This window comes from Coregonus clupeaformis, chromosome 26 (genome assembly GCF_020615455.1).
Source record: "Coregonus clupeaformis isolate EN_2021a chromosome 26, ASM2061545v1, whole genome shotgun sequence".
Lineage (NCBI taxonomy): Eukaryota > Metazoa > Chordata > Actinopteri > Salmoniformes > Salmonidae > Coregonus > Coregonus clupeaformis.
The window spans coordinates 35324861-35341693 of NC_059217.1; positions in this window are offsets into that span (position 1 = coordinate 35324861).

The window sequence follows — 16833 nt, forward strand, 5'->3', positions numbered from 1 at the left end:
ACCTCTGCAACTGGATCCTGGACTTCCTGACGGGATGCCCCCAGGTGGTGAGGGTAGACAAAACATCTGCCACGCTGACCCTCAACACAGGGGCCCCTCAGGGTTGCGTGCTTAGTTCCCTCCTGTACTCCCTGTTCATCCATGAATGTGTGGCCGCGCACGACTCCAACACCATCATTAAGTTTTCCGACGACAAGACAGCCTATAGGGAGGAGGTCAGAGACCTCTATACCAGGCAGTGTCAGAGGAAGGCCCTACAAATTGTCAAAGACTCCAGCCACTCAAGTCATAGACTGTTCTCTCTGCTACCGCACTCAAGTCATAGACTGTTCTCTCTGCTACCGCAAGGCAAGCGGTACCGATGTACCAAGTCTGGAACCACCAGGACCCTGAACAGCTTCTACCCCCAAGCCATAAGACTGCTAAATAGTTTACCAAATAGCTACCCAGACCATCTGCATTGAACTTTGACTCCTTGCATACACTGCTGTTAATGTTTATTATCTGTCCATTTATTCCTAGTTATATGTACATATCTACCTCAGTTACCTCGTACACCTGCACATCGACTCGGTACTGGTACCCCTTGAATATACAGTGAGCTCCAAAAGTATTGGGACAGTGACACATTTGTTGTTGTTTTGTCTCTGTACTCCAGCACTTTGGATTTGAAATGATACAATGACTACGAAGTTCAAGTGCAGACTGTCAGCTTTAATTTGAGGGTATATTCATCCATATTGGGTGAACAGTTTAGAAATTACAGCACTTTTTTTTTAGAAGGATTACTTTATACTATTCCAGGTATTCCTTAAAGAGGTAGGGTTTCAAGTGTCTCCGGAAGGTGGTCAGTGACTCCGCTGTCCTGGCGTCGTGGGGGAGCTTATTCCACCATTGGGGTGCCAGAGCAGTGAATAGCTTTGACTGGGCTGAGCGTAGAGGTAGGGGAGCTAGCAGGCCAGAGGTGGATGAATGTAGTGCCCTCGTTTGGGTGTAGGGTCTGATCAGAGTCTGAAGGTAAGGAGGTGCCGTTCCCCTCACAGCTCCGTAGGCAAGCACCATGGTCTTATAGTAGATGCGAGCCTCAACTGGAAGCCAGTGGAGTGTGCGGAGGAGCGGGGTGACATGAGAGAACTTGGGAAGGTTGGACACCAGACGGGCTGCAGCTTTCTGGATAAGTTGTAGGGGTTTAATTGCACAGGCAGGGAGCCCAGCCAACAGCGAGTTGCAGTAATCCAGACGGGAGATGACAAGTGCCTGCATTAGGACCTGTGCCGCTTTCTGTGTAAGGTAGGGTCGTACTCTGCGAATGTTGTAGAGCATGAACCTGCAGGACCGAGTCACCGCTTTGCCATCCAGGACCTCTATACCAGGCGGTGTCAGAGGAAGGCCCTCAAAATTGTCAAAGACTCCAGCCACCCTAGTCATAGACTGTTCTCTCTGCTACCGCACGGCAAGCGGTACCGGAGTGCCAAGTCTAGGTCCAAAAGACTTCTCAACAGCTTCTACCCCCAAGCCATAAGACTCCTGAACAGCTAATCATGGCTACCCGGACTATTTGCACTGCCCCCCCCACCCCATCCTTTTACGCTGCTGCTACTCTGTTAAGTATTTATGCATAGTCACTTTAACTCTACCCACATGTACATATTACCTCAACTACCTCAACTAGCCGGTGCCCCGCACATTGACTATGCAACGGTACCCCCCTTGTATATATAGCCTCCCTACTGTCACTTTATTTTACTGTATATATAGCCTCCCTACTGTCACTTTATTTTACTTCTGCTCTTTTTTTCTCAACACTTTTTTGTTGTTGTTTTATTCTTACTTTTTTGTTTAAAATAAATGCACTGTTGGTTAAGGGCTGTAAGTAAGCATTTCACTGTAATGTCTGCACCTGTTGTATTCGGCGCATGTGACCAATAAAATTTGATTTGATTTGATTTGATTTGATTTGAGAATGACAGGGTGTTGTCCAGGGTCACGCCAAGGTTCTTTGCACTCTGGGAGGAGGACACAATGGAGTTGTCAACCGTGATGGCGAGATCATGGAGCGGCCAGGCCTTCCCCGGGAGGAAGAGCAGCTCCGTCTTGCCGAGGTTCAGCTTGAGGTGGTGATCCAACATCCACACTGATATGTCTGCCAGACATGCAGAGATGCGATTCGCCACCTGGTTATCAGAAGGGGGAAAGGAGAAAATTAATTGTGTGTCGTCTGCGTAGCAATGATAGGAGAGACCATGTGAGGATATGACAGAGCCAAGTGACTTGGTGTATAGAGAGAATAGGAGAGGGCCTAGAACTGAGCCCTGGGGGACACCAGTGGTGAGAGCACGTGGTGCGGAGACAGATTCTCGCCACGCCACCTGGTAGGAGCGACCTGTCAGGTAGGACGCAATCCAAGAGTGAGCAGCGCCGGAGATGCCCAACTCGGAGAGGGTGAAGAGGAGGATCTGATGGTTCACAGTATCAAAGGCAGCGGATAGGTCTAGCAGGTTAAGAGCAGAGGAGAGAGAGTTAGCTTTAGCAGTGCGCGGAGAGCCTCCATGACACAGAGAAGAGCAGTCTCAGTTGAATGACCAGTCTTGAAAACTGACTGGTTTGGATCAAGAAGGTCATTCTGAGAGAGATAGCAGAAGAGTTGGCTAGAGACGGCATGCTCAAGAGTTTTGGAGAGAAAAGAAAGAAGGGATACTGGTCTGTAGTTGTTGACATCGGAGGGATCGAGTGTAGGTTTTTTGAGGAGGGGTGCAACTCTCGCTTTCTTGAAGACGGAAGGGACATGGCCAGCGGTCAAGGATGAGTTGATGAGCGAGGTGAGGTAAGGGAGAAGGTCTCCGGAAATGGTCTGGAGAAGAGAGGAGGGGATAGGGTCAAGCGGGCAGGTTGTTGGGCGGCCAGCCATCACAAGTCGCAATATTTCATCTGGAGAGAGAGGTGGGAAAGAAGTCAAAGCATAGGGTAGGGCAGTGTGAGCAGGACCAGCGGTGTCATTTGACTTAATAAATGAGGATCTTTTCAAAACGATTGACGAAGTCATCCACAGAGAGGGAGGAGGGAGGAGGGAGGAGGAGGAGGAAGGTGGCAAAGAGCTTCCTAAGGTTAAAGGCAGAGGCTTGAAATTCAGAGTGGTAGAAAGTGGCTTTGGCAGCGGAAACAGAGGAAGAGAGGAGGGAGTGAAAAGATGACAGGTCCGCAGGGAGTCTAGTTTTCCTCCATTTCCGCTCGGCTGCCCGGAGCCCTCTTCTGTGAGCTCGCAATGAGTCATCAAGCCACGGAGCAGGAGGGGAGGACCGAGCCGGCCGGGAGGATAGGGGACATAGAGAGTCAAAAGATGCAGAAAGGGAGGAGAGGAGAGTTGAGGAGGCAGAATCAGGAGATCGGAGGGAGAAGGATTTAGCAGAGGGAAGAGATGATAGGATGGAAGAGGAGAGAGTAGCGGGAGAGAAAGCGCGAAGGTTGCGACGGCACATTACCATCTGAGTAGGGGCAGAGTGAGTAGTGTTGGAGGAGAGCGAGAGAGAAAAGGATACAAAGTAGTGGTCGGAGACTTGGAGGGGAGTTGCAGTGAGATTAGTAGAAGAACAGCATATAGTAAAGTATTGCCTGCCTTGTGAGTGGGGCGGGGGGAGGGACAGTGAGAGGGTGAGGTCAAAAGAGGAAAGGAGTGGAAAGAAGGAGGCAGAGAGAAATGAGTCAAAGGCAGACGTAGGGAGGTTAAAGTCACCCAGAACTGTGAGGGGTGAGCCATCCTCAGGAAAGGAACTTATCAAGGCGTCAAGCTCATTGTTGAACTCTCCAAGGGAACCTGGAGGGCGATAAATGACAAGGATGTTAAGCTTGAATGGGCTAGTGACTGTGACAGCATGGAATTCAAATGAGGAGATAGACAGATGGGTCAGGGGAATAAGAGAGAATGTCCACTTGGGAGAGATGAGGATTCCTGTGCCACCGCCGCGCTGACCAGATGCTCTCGGGGTATGTTTCCGTCAGCACCAAGAAGTCGAGGGACTGGAGGGTAGCATAGGCTGAGATGAACTCTGCCTTGTTGGCTGCAGAACGGCAGTTCCAGAGGCTCCCAGAGACCTGGAACTCCACGTGGGTCGTGCGCGCAGGGACCACCAGATTAGAGTGGCAACAGCCACGTGGTGTGAAGCGTTTGTATGGCCTGTGCAGAGAGGAGAGAACAGGGATAGACAGACACATAGTTGACAGGCTACAGAAAACGGCTACAATAATGCAAAGGACATCGGAATGAAATGAACTAAACATCTGGGAAAGCGAGAGAGCGGGGCCTCCCTCACTTACGTTTCACTGAAACACTCAAATATAACTCTCCCAGCTTCCACTTTAGAAATTATAATTGTTGTAAACTACAGCGGTTCAATGTTTTCTAGGAATAGACTCTAACTTAGTTTATTCAGCTAGCTAACTTGGTACAGTATTCTTCCGTGAAAACCGTCCAGGGCACCGAATCCTATGACGCCATAGCCAACTAGCATGCCAGCCTCCAATAAAATCTACCGTAACACGGTTTAGCACCAATACTCGGTTACAACAAACCACCAGTGTGTTAACACGCCAAGCAGATCATTCGTGTCCGTGTCTAACGTTGTGTAAAGTTTTGGGTTAGTGTTGACAGTTTGAGTGAGTCCGTCGTCAACTTATTCAGCCATTTAGTTAGCTAGAATAGTTAGCATACTAGCTAGCCATTGCTCTCTGCCAACGACAAAAACCCCTCCTCCCACGGCACGAACACACAGAGAGAGCCAAGCTAACGTTAACTAGTCACCCATGTCCCGAATTCCCTTGAACGACTCTGGTTACCAGTATGTAAAAACAAAACACAAATGTAGGTTATAACTTACCCTTAGTAGCTACTGTTAGCCAGTTAAGTGCAAAGCTAGCCACTGAATTGATTCAGCCAGTTCGCGTCTGTTCGCTAGGTCGTTCCAGCTATTGTTTAGTTAGCTATCCAGGTAGCAACAAGCTAGCTACATTTCGAGTACAGTAGCTACTAACTACCTAACGTTAATGCTTCAGATAATGAGGTTAGAAAAACAGCTGAATGGTAGGCAGCTAGCTGGCATAATTACAGGTACTCTTAAGTGTGAAATAACATTGGAAACAACTATCCACAGTTGCTAATAGTTACCAGTAGCTACCCGCTAGCTTGTCTTTCTGGGCCTGGCATCAGCCTTGGTCCCACCCAGTTGACTACATTAAAAAGGTGGAAGCCCTCGATGGCACTTCCCATGCTAATACGACCTTTTGGCCACTAGAGGCCTCTCTCATTCTCTATGGATGCAACTGACCGAAATATAGCTGTCGGTGTCTAAAGCTGAAGTATCCTGCTAGGACTGTATTGTAGATATGAGCAGAACTTGGATACGTTTTGTACATGTTACTATGCACAGTTCTACAACTGAGTTGGTATATTCAAAAGGGCCGACCAGTGTTGTACAAATGGCTATATATATATATATTTTAAGTCATTTACAGATCTCTATTAATCAAAATAACATTTTCTACATTTTTGTGAGAATAAGCGGGTAAAACAATAACTGTTTACTTTGTTATTTAAATCAAAAGCAAGTGATCACTTAATCTCATATGCCTTCATTTTAGATTAAACAAATCAAGAAACACAAGATGTCAAAATGACAAGTGGACCATCTATACAGCTATTTTCTCACAGGCATGGTTCATTACTTTTATAATACCATGTTCAAAACAGTTCAGGTCTTATTGCTATGTCTCTTGTTTTTATCTTATACAATTCTATAATGAATGAGAACAGAATGGGTTAAAGTGATGTTAGCTGGTTAGCATGTATAGTATACGTTGTTGAACTATTCATATGTTGTCTTGTACTACATTTCTGTTTTATTCCTACAATTTCCCTTCGTAAATACTGTACAAACTAAACTCCAGAGAAAATTAAAGTTAGACCTTGTAATAATTTCAAAGTGTGCCGTTTCACTTTTAATGAGGATCTCATTACCCTCTGAACTGAAAGCCTTCATGAGAGCTTTTTAAACCAGATTTTTTCCCCATGACTAATTCCTAAGAATAGAAAGTTAACAGGGCAGGTGAGAAAAAGGTTACGTTTCATAACACTATTTAAGGGGATAAAAAAAAACAATGAAATGTCCCCTCACTTTACCCACTAGATGGCCTCAGACAGTAATGCAGTAACCAGGGCCTGCACTGTAGGAATAGGGTGAAGTTGCTCCTAGACACTGATCTTGGGTCAGTTATGCATTTTCCATACAATTTGTTAAGGTTACGATTGGGGCAGCGAAATCTGATCCTAGATCTGTACCTACAGTAGTTGAACATTTACCCCGGATCGATATAGGTCTATGATGCCACTTAATATTTGCCTCCTGTAGCCATTTTATCAAAAGCCACAAAGAAAGACTCAGTTTAGGTCTACAATTCTACTGTAGCATTTGCAAAAAGACATTCAAGCATGTGGTACTAAAATAACTTGACACATACAGACAGGTAAAACAGATCAGAGACAAACTGGGAAAGTAGAGCAGAATGTAAGTGAGAAAAAGAGGAAAGTACAGAGCAGGAAAACACTAGAGAAAAAGAGTGAGGTCAGGTACTGACACAAAAAGAGTAAACACTTTTTACAACCAGCTGCCAGATGACGTTCTCTCTCTCTCTCTCTCTCTCTCTCTCTCTCTCTCTCTCTCTCTCTCTCTCTCTCTCTCTCTCTCTCTCTCTCTCTCTCTCTCTCTCTCTCTCTCTCTCTCTCTCTCTCTCTCTCTCTCTCTCTCTCTCTCTCTCTCTCTCTCTCATGACTATAATCTCTATAGTCCATCGTTGTAGATGAAAAATAACCTCTCAAGGCCAAATCAAACATATAGACCAGAAAGAAGTCAGAGAGACAGAACAAGTTTTATGTCCCTAATTATCTCAAGTAATTACAGTAGATGGATTTTTAGAGGTCCAATTAGCCTCAATTTCCAGGCTGCTATGGTCAAATCAATAACCAATCACATGGACAGTGGCCTTCACACCACAGGACTCAGAAAACCTCCAAAAGTACTGTAGTCAGTTGCCACTGAAAACGGCTCAATTTGGAATCCAATCACACAGTAGCCTTATCAAGCCTCACAATGGCAAGACATTTGCCGGGATTAAATGCAAGCCACGTTATATCGCGCAGTGCTCCATAACAGGGGATCCCAAACGTTTTCACTCAGGCTCCCCTTCCAGCAATGTGCCTTTTAAAGGCATTTTCTTCCGACGTTTGCGAATCAAACCAAGCTTTATTTATACAGCACATTTCAGACATGGAATGCAACAATGTGCTTCACAGGAAAAACCAAATAAAAACAATGAAAATAAAAACTGAAATATTTACTACACAACAAACATAAGAGGATGTTTTCGTTTCAGTCGCCTCCATCTCCTCTAACTGAAGCTAATTGTAGTGATTTTTTTCTATTGATAATGTAAAATCAACAGCCATACAGAAAGACTCATGTGAAGGTGAAATTACAGAGGAACTTCTGGATGCAATTAAAGACTTTAAGTCCGGGAAAACTCTAGGGTTGGATGGCATACCAGTCGAGGTATACCAAACCTTTTTTGATATACTCAGAGGACCGTTATTAGCATGTTTTAACCACTCCTATGTAAATGGTAGATTATCAGACACTCAAGAAGAAGGTCTGATTGAATTATTACTGAAACAGGATACAAGTGGAAAATATAAAGATCCAGTCCATAAAAAAATTGGAGGCCCCTTACACTTGTGTTGTGATGCAAAGATTCTAGCAAAATGTATAGCGCATAGAATTAAAAAGGTATTGTCGGACATTATTCATTCTAATCAGACAGGTTTTTTACATGGAAGATACATTGGAGATAATATAAGGCAAGTACCGGAAACAATAGAACACTATGAAAAATCTGGGAAACCAGGCCTGCTATTCAGAGCAGACTTCGAAAAGGCATTTGATAAAGTACGACTGGGGTTTATATATAAATGCCTGGAGCATTTCAATTTTGGAGAATCTCTTATAAAATGGGTTAAAATCATTTATAGTAACCCTAGGTGTAAAATAGTAAATAATGGCTATTTCTCCGAAAGTTTTAAACTGTCAAGAGGAGTGAAACAAGGTTGTCCACTATCGGCATATCTATTTATTATGGCCATCGAGATGTTACCTATTAAATTCAGATCCAACAATAATATCAAGGGATTAGAAATCCAGGGCTTAAAAACAAAGGTGTCATTGTACGCTGATGATTCATGTTATCTTTTAAATCCACAACTTGAATCCCTCCACAGCCTCATAGAGGATCTAGATACATTTTCTAACCTCTCTGGATTACAACCAAATTATGATAAATGTACTATATTACGTATTGGATCACTAAAAAATACAATTTTTACATTACCATGTAGTATACCAATAAAATGGTCTGATGGTGATGTGGATATACTCGGAATACATATCCCAAATGAAATAAATGATCTCACTCCAATAACTTTTAATAGAAAGTTAGCAAAAATAGATAAGATCTTGCTACCATGGAAAGGTAAATACCTGTCAATTTGTGGATAAATCACCCTGACTCTTTAGTATTATCCCAGTTTACCTATTTGCTTATGGTCTTGCCTACGCCTAGCGAACAGTTTTTGAAATTATATGAGAAAAATATATTCCATTTTATTTGGAATGGCAAGCCAGACAAAATTAAATGGGCCTATTTATAAAATGAATATGAATCAGGAGGACAGAAATGATTAAATATTAAAGCGATAGACCTATCACTAAAAGCTTCAGTCATACAAAAGTTATACTTAAATCCGAACTGGTTCTCTAGCAAATTAGTAAGATTGTCTCACCCAATGTTCAAGAATGGCCTTTTTTCCTTTATTCAGATTACAACCGCTCACTTTCTGTTATTTGAAAAGGAAATCATCTCCCAAATATCACTATTTCTAAAACAAGCCATAGAAAGTTGGTTACAATTTCAATTTAATCCTCCAGAAACGACAGAACAAATAATGCAACAAATATTGTGGTTAAACTCAAATATACTAATTGATAAAAAACCTATTTTTTTTTGACAAAATGTTTAAAAAATGAATAATCTTCGTAAATGATATCATAGGTAGGACTGGTGGAGTTATGCCGCACATGCAGCTAATAAAAACATATGGAAATGTCTGCTCTACCCAAAATTACAAGCAAATAATTGCAGCATTACCTCAAGAATGGAAGAGGAAAGTGGAAGGGGGAAAAAGTAAGGAACTTGTCTGTCGGCCTTGCATTAAAGAACATAATTGGTTAAAGAAACTGTGATAAATAAAAATGTTAACCAGTTTCATTTAAGGACCAAAGGATTGACAGCCATCCCATATAGATTGCAAAATAGTTGGGAAGAGATTTTTGACGTACCGATCCCATGGCATAGTGTTTATGAACTGATACGCAAAACGACGCCGGATTCAGAACTTTTATTATATAAAATTCTTGCTACCAATATAATGTTATTTATATGGGGGATACAATCTTCCCAGCTCTACAGATTTTGCTGTGAAGAAACAGAATCATTAGATCATTTGTTTTGGTACTGTCCATTTGTAGCTTGTTTTTGGACACAGGTCCAGGAATGGCTAAAGGATTGCAATATTTACCTGGAGCTAACCCTGCAGATAGCATTCCTGGGTGATCTGAAAAGTCATAGTCAATCAATCAATAATATAATAATACTTTTAGCAAAAATGTTTATTTTCAATTTACAATCTGTAGAAACAATGAGAATAGAAAGGTTCAGAACTTTTGTAAAACATCACAGTACAGTTGAAAAATATATGGCAAATAGAAATCCAATATGGATGGTGTTAAGAGATACAGTGGGGAGAACAAGTATTTGATACACTGCCGATTTTGCAGGTTTTCCTACTTACAAAGCATGTAGAGGTCTGTAATTTTTATCATAGGTACACTTCAACGGTGAGAGACGGAATCTAAAACAAAAATCCAGAAAATCAAATTGTATGATTTTTCAGTAATTCATTTGCATTTTATTGCATGACATAAGTATTTGATACATCAGAAAAGCAGAACTTAATATTTGGTACAGAAACCTTTGTTTGCAATTACAGAGATCATACGTTTCCTGTAGGTCTTGACCAGGTTTGCACACACTGCAGCAGGGATTTTGGCCCACTCCTCCATACAGACCTTCTCCAGATCCTTCAGGTTTCGGGGCTGTCGCTGGGCAATACGGACTTTCAGCTCCCTCCAAAGATTTTCTATTGGGTTCAGGTCTGGAGACTGGCTAGGCCACTCCAGGACCTTGAGATGCTTCTTACGGAGCCACTCCTTAGTTGCCCTGGCTGTGTGTTTCGGGTCATTGTCATGCTGGAAGACCCAGCCACGACCCATCTTCAATGCTCTTACTGAGGGAAGGAGGTTGTTGGCCAAGATCTCGCGATACATGGCCCCATCCATCCTCCCCTCAATACGGTGCAGTCGTCCTGTCCCCTTAGCAGAAAAACATCCCCAAAGAATGATGTTTCCACCTCCATGCTTCACGGTTGAGATGGTGTTCTTGGGGCTGTGCTCATCCTTCTTCTTCCTCCAAACACGGCGAGTGGAGTTTAGACCAAAAAGCTCTATTTTTGTTTAATCAGACCACATGACCTTCTCCCATTCCTCCTCTGGATCATCCAGATTGTCATTGGCAAACTTCAGACGGGCCTGGACATGCGCTGGCGTGAGCAGGGGGACCTTGCGTGCGCTGCAGGATTTTAATCCATGACGGCGTAGTGTGTTACTAATGGTTTTCTTTGAGACTGTGGTCCCAGCTCTCTTCAGGTCATTGACCAGGTCCTGCCGTGTAGTTCTGGGCTGATCCCTCACCTTCCTCATGATCATTGATGCCCCACGAGGTGAGATCTTGCATGGAGCCCCAGACCGAGGGTGATTGACCGTCATCTTGAAATTCTTCCATTTTCTAATAATTGCGCCAACAGTTGTTGCCTTCTCACCAAGCCGCTTGCCTATTGTCCTGTAGCCCATCCCAGCCTTGTGCAGGTCTACAATTTTATCCCTGATGTCCTTACACAGCTCTCTGGTCTTGGCCATTGTGGAGATGTTGGAGTCTGTTTGATTGAGTGTGTGGACAGGTGACTTTTATACAGGTAACGAGTTCAAACAGGTGCAGTTAATACAGGTAATGAGTGGAGAACAGGAGGGCTTCTTAAAGAAAAACGAACAGGTCTGTGAGAGCCGGAATTCTTACTGGTTGGTAGGTGATCAAATACTTATGTCATGCAATAAAATGCAAATGAATTACTGAAAAATCATACAATGTGATTTTCTGGATTTTTGTTTTAGATTCCGTCTCTCACAGTTGAAGTGTACCTATGATAAAAACTACAGACCTCTACATGCTTTGTAAGTAGGAAAACCTGCAAAATCGGCAGTGTATCAAATACTTGTTCTCCCCACTGTATATATATATATATATATATATATATATATTTGCGAGAAAAAAAAACATATGGGGAATTGGAAGTGATGCAGACAATTACATTGATGGAAGTTAAAATCTATCTGCAATATTAAAGCTGATCTACCCCCTAAAAAATAAAAATAAATAAAAAATAAAAACGTAAAACATAAGAGGATAAAAAACAAAATTATTTCTAATTGCCTTGTTATATATGCCAAGTTGCTCTCTCAGAATATCATTATGGACCCTGCAACTTTGACTTTCTCCACTTCCGCTCTGCCTTTCTGCAATTTCTCTTTAATTTATTAGTTTCTTCACTCATCCAAGGGGCTCTCCGTTTGGATGTGACCTTTTTCAACTTTACTGGAGCTATGGTATCAATGGTTGCCCTTCATTTGCTATTAAAGTTAAACTAAATCACCACAAGAGGAAGGCAGAATAGGTGATGGAGTATTGTTCATACACAATAAAATCTGTAGCAACTTCAGAGGTAAGATAGCGTTTAATAATGTTTTCAGTATTACCCTGTAACAAGGTAGTAAAAAATACACAGTGGTGATCAGATAAAGCAACATCAACAATAGAGGATATATCAATAGAAAATAATCAATTCCAGAGTATGACTGCGGTTATGGGTGGGCCCAATAACATGTTTGATGAAGTCCATAGAGCTCAAAAGAATCATGAATTCTAATGGCCTTGGAGTCAGTCTCTTTGTCAACATGAATATTAAAATCACGCAACAATGATTTTATCATAGTTCTGAAGGACAATAGACAATAGTTCAGAGAAATCAGTAAAGTAAGTGGGGCAGTGCTTTGGTGGCCTATACAGGGTTACACAGCCATGTTTCAGTGAGAAACATGCAATCAACTTTGCGCTTAGTAATGAGGTCATTCACGAGAAAGAGCAATCACTAGTAAAACCTAACATTTAATAAAGTGCAGTATTCAATGAGTGTGGGCCACTCTTCCCCTGCGGCATCTGCCTAGAGGTAACCAATGGAATATCAACGTTACAACCAGGTTTTCTGACAGTCTCCAATCTATCAGAATGGTAGGACATGACAGTTTACACAAACTCACTAGAAGGCGGAGTTAAAGGAACAAATTAGGTTACTCACAACCATAGTGCCATTTCTATAGTTGATATGGTTTCCAAGTCCTCTGTTGCTTATTCTGACAGGGAGAACTGGACCACTACCAGACCCTGTCTGTCAGTCTCTAAAACAGTTTGTGATGTTGCTGGAAATAATCCTGGAACGACTGCGGTTAGGGTGAATCCCATCTCTGTTTGCTCCCACAGCAAATCAAAAGTTGTCACAAAAAGAGACATTGCTGTCGTTGCAAAGTTTCTTCAGGTATTAACTTAGGGCAAAGAGTCGTCTGAAATGTTCCAAACCCCTTCGGTAGCATGGGAGGGGGCCAGATAATGATTATCTTTCCTGTGCTAGCGAGGGTCTAACATAATTTTTTGTAGTCCTCGCCTAAAATCGCCTAAAATAAAGGTCATTAAAACTGACGATGGTGTCAATATTGGAGTATTTTTCCAGAACCTTGGTCGGTCCACAGACCGTAGGCAGGCCAAAATCTCTCACCATCGAGCTGCCCACAATGATGATGGTCGTGATGGAATCCGATGGGGAAACGACCTGCTGAACTGTGATGGCCGTGGGGGAGGGTGCCACTGAGCGCCGCTGGCTGGTGGTATATACCCAGGATCTGTGCTGACTCCCGGGGCTGGTAGGTTCGTCTCAAGTGGGGCAAAGCTGTTTGATAGCTGGACCATGGTAAATGCTGTGCATGTCGGTTCAAGCGTAAAATGCCTCGAAAAGTATGTAACAATGCACTGCTCTATAACGCGCCTTGCATTGAATCCTGGTCACCCTCTAGCTTCAGGTAGTCAACATGCATGTTAAGGTATGTAAATGGTCGGAGCTGAGAGAGAAGGTCTCATGTACACAGCATTTCCTCTTGGCACCGTGCCCTAATGGGGTTATTAGCTACTGTACTGAAAATGTTGACGCATAATTCTGTTGTTGCCCCTCTTTGCCCGTCCAAGTCGTCAACATCCTTGAAACGTGACGAAATTCATCTTACAACTTAGTCACAGAACAGATGGCAATTGAGGCAAACCAGGTGACGCTCGGCTCACACAGAGTCGGCTGCCACCACCGTTTCAGAGTGAGCGCCAGCCAGGCAGAACAGACATAGCAAGCAGAACTCCATTGATATCTGCCGATATGGCAGCTCAAATTAAACTAATACACTTCAGGAACTAATCGATCACAACCAGTTACTGGGAGTCTGGCAGGAGTGAAGAAGACCATGTGTTTCCCTGCAGCGGGTTATAATTGTGCTGGGTTTCTTTTTGTTTCACATTGTAAATGTTGTTTTGTTGAGTTTTGTTCATCCGATTCCAAGAACAATATGGTTTATGAACCGGCACCTGGTAAACCAGGTTTGATTGAACAAGGTGCTTGGTAATTTTGACAAGCTCAATGAAAACCTGCCCTCATGGCTTCAGCTTCAAGATTTTGTAATTTCGTCTATTGACTTTCATACACAGTCTCTCTTTTCCTTCCTTCAATCTCAGTTCATCCCTCACCGTCTCTTCCCCCCTTTACCTCTCTGTCTGTTCTCCAGGCTGAGAAGAGGAGCTGGATGGTGACAGAGGAACTGTGGACAGTCACTGATCTTATTTGGCTCCTGTGTGGAGGGGAATTGACTTGGGGAGAGAGGACGAGCAGCCAACCCAGGGGAACTGCTGGGATGTTATAAGGGAGCCAATCAGAAAGGCCATCGATTAGCCCACTCTCATGTCACAGTCGCTGACCACATCTCATCCCCAATCTCAAACTCTGTTCAGTTGAATAGGCAGGAGATTGGATCCCTCCCTATCGCTTATCCTCCCTTAGAACTGGAACATTTGTGGATGTAGTTAGTTTTTCCCCACAGAAAAGTAATGGGAGGTAGGCTATCTCCTCTGATATAAAACCGCTGCAGTCCCTAAGTGTACAGTCGACAGATGAGCTTCAGGACCACCTCAACATTAGTTAGGGCAAATATAACCTAATAAAATGAGGAATAATGAGTGTGTAACATAGGTTGCACTTCATAGGATGACACATATGGGCTGAAAGGAATAGTTATTTATGTAACGAATGTTACATATCCATAAAAATTCATTTCCCTGTTGTACATAGTTACTATTTTATACCCTAGGCCTACGTATGCACTGCAAGAACACTACACGCAAAATGGCGATCCTGCATTCGTGTTGAGTTATGAATTGCGGGGCTGCACACGTCTGCGTAGTTGCTACGCAACAGTATTTTGTTTAGCTTCTTTTAGTTCTTCAATGCGTACGTATGGTATAAACTAGGGTGTCCACTTTAATTACAGTCAGTATCCAACCTAGGTTCCCTTCATTAAAAATATCTGACTGTGTGATCCTGCCATTGACAGCACTTTAGGAGCAGATGGCAAAAATAACAACAAAAAAGGTTCTTGAGCTGACAGTTAATGACGGCACTAACCACAGCCACCCACACACATCTCTTATGTAAGGCACGACCCATTAGTACAATTAGCCTAATAGTCCTGCACAGTGGCTCTATGAATAGACAAACCATAACCAACACTGTATTCAGAACATTAGTATTGATATGTCAAAATAAGGATTTGATCCTTTCTTCTCCTTTGACAACTCATATCAACCCATCAGACCTGGGATCAAATTGTATTTGACATCTTTCAAATACTTGAGGGTTTTCCTGAGTATGCCTGGGGTGACAGATGGGCAGGGTTTGCACATTTGGGTCAATTCCATTGGTTCCATTGTGCCAGCCCAATCAAGCACAGGTGGTATTTGAAACCCAGCCATCTCATCTGCGCTGTCAACTAGAGGCATGGGTCGAGTTCCTGCCCGACTACATTGCAGACATGCCAGATCGTACAACGCCCGGACCGATATTTAACATACACTACATGGCCAAAAGTATGGAGTTGAACATCTCATTCCAAAATCATGGGCAATAACATGGAGATAGTACCCCCCGTCGCTGCTATAACAGCCTTCACTCTTCTGGGAAGGCTTTCCACTACATAAGGAATGGGAGAAGGTCTCCAGTGATTGTCTGAAGAAGGGAGGAGGGGGATGGGGTTGAGCGGGGTTGTCGGGGGGGGTCGGACCTCACTAGTCTGAGGATTTCATCTGGAGAGAAAAAGGTCAAGGTGTAGCGTAGTTCTGTGTGAGTGGGACCAGTGGACTCAATAAGCTGAGTGAATGAGGAACAAATGTAGTCAACCTTCTTTTCAGTGGTTGACAAAGTTGTCCGCAGAGAGGGATGAGGATTAAGGAGGGAGACGGTGGAAAAGAGTTTCCTAGGGTTAGAAATTTAGAGCGATAGAAAGTGGCTTTAGCAGCAGATACAGAGAAAGAGAAGGTAGAGTGGAGGGAGTGAAAGGATGACAGGTCCTCCAGAAGTTTAGTTTCCTCAATTTCATTCAGCTGCCCACAGCCATGTTCTGTAAGCTCGCAATGAGTCACTCACCCACCCACAGAGCAGGAGGGGAGGGCCGAGCCTGCCAGAAGGAAATGGGACAGTGCAAGTCATAGGATGCGGAAAGGGAGGTGAGTAGGGTCGAAGAGAGACCGGAGGGAGAAGGATATAGCAGACGGGAGAGAGGATAGAAGAGGAGAGAGTGAAGATTGCGACAGCACATGACCATCTGGGTAGGGGCTGAGTGGGTAGGGTTGGAGGAAAGAGAGACAGAAAAGGAAACAAAGTAGTGATCAGAGACCTGGAGGGAGGTTGCAGTGGGATTAGTAGGTATGCAGCGTCTAGTAAAGATGAGGTCAAGCGTATTGCCTGCCTTGTGAGTGGGAGGGGACTGGGAAAGGGTGAGGTCAAAAGAGGCAAGGAAGAAAGAGGTGGAAAGAAATTAATCGAAGGCAGACGTCGGGAGGTTGACGATGAGCCATCATCAGGAAAATTAGCTTATCAAAGCGACAAGCTCATTGACAAACTAAGAGCACCTGGTGGGCAATAGACGACAACAATGTTAAGCTTGAGTGGACAAGTGACAGCATAGAATTCAGATAAGATGGACAGGTGAGTGAGGGAGAAAGAGAAAGTCTCCACTTAGGAGAAATGAGTAGCCCCGTGCCACCACCGCGACGACCAGATGTTCTCGGACTATGAGCAAACACGTAGTCAGATGGAGAGAGCAGCTGGAGTAGCAGTGTTGTCTGGGGTGATCAATGTCTCCGTCAGGGCAAAAATGTCTAGGGACTGAAGGGCAGCATAGGCTGAGATGAACTTCTTGACCG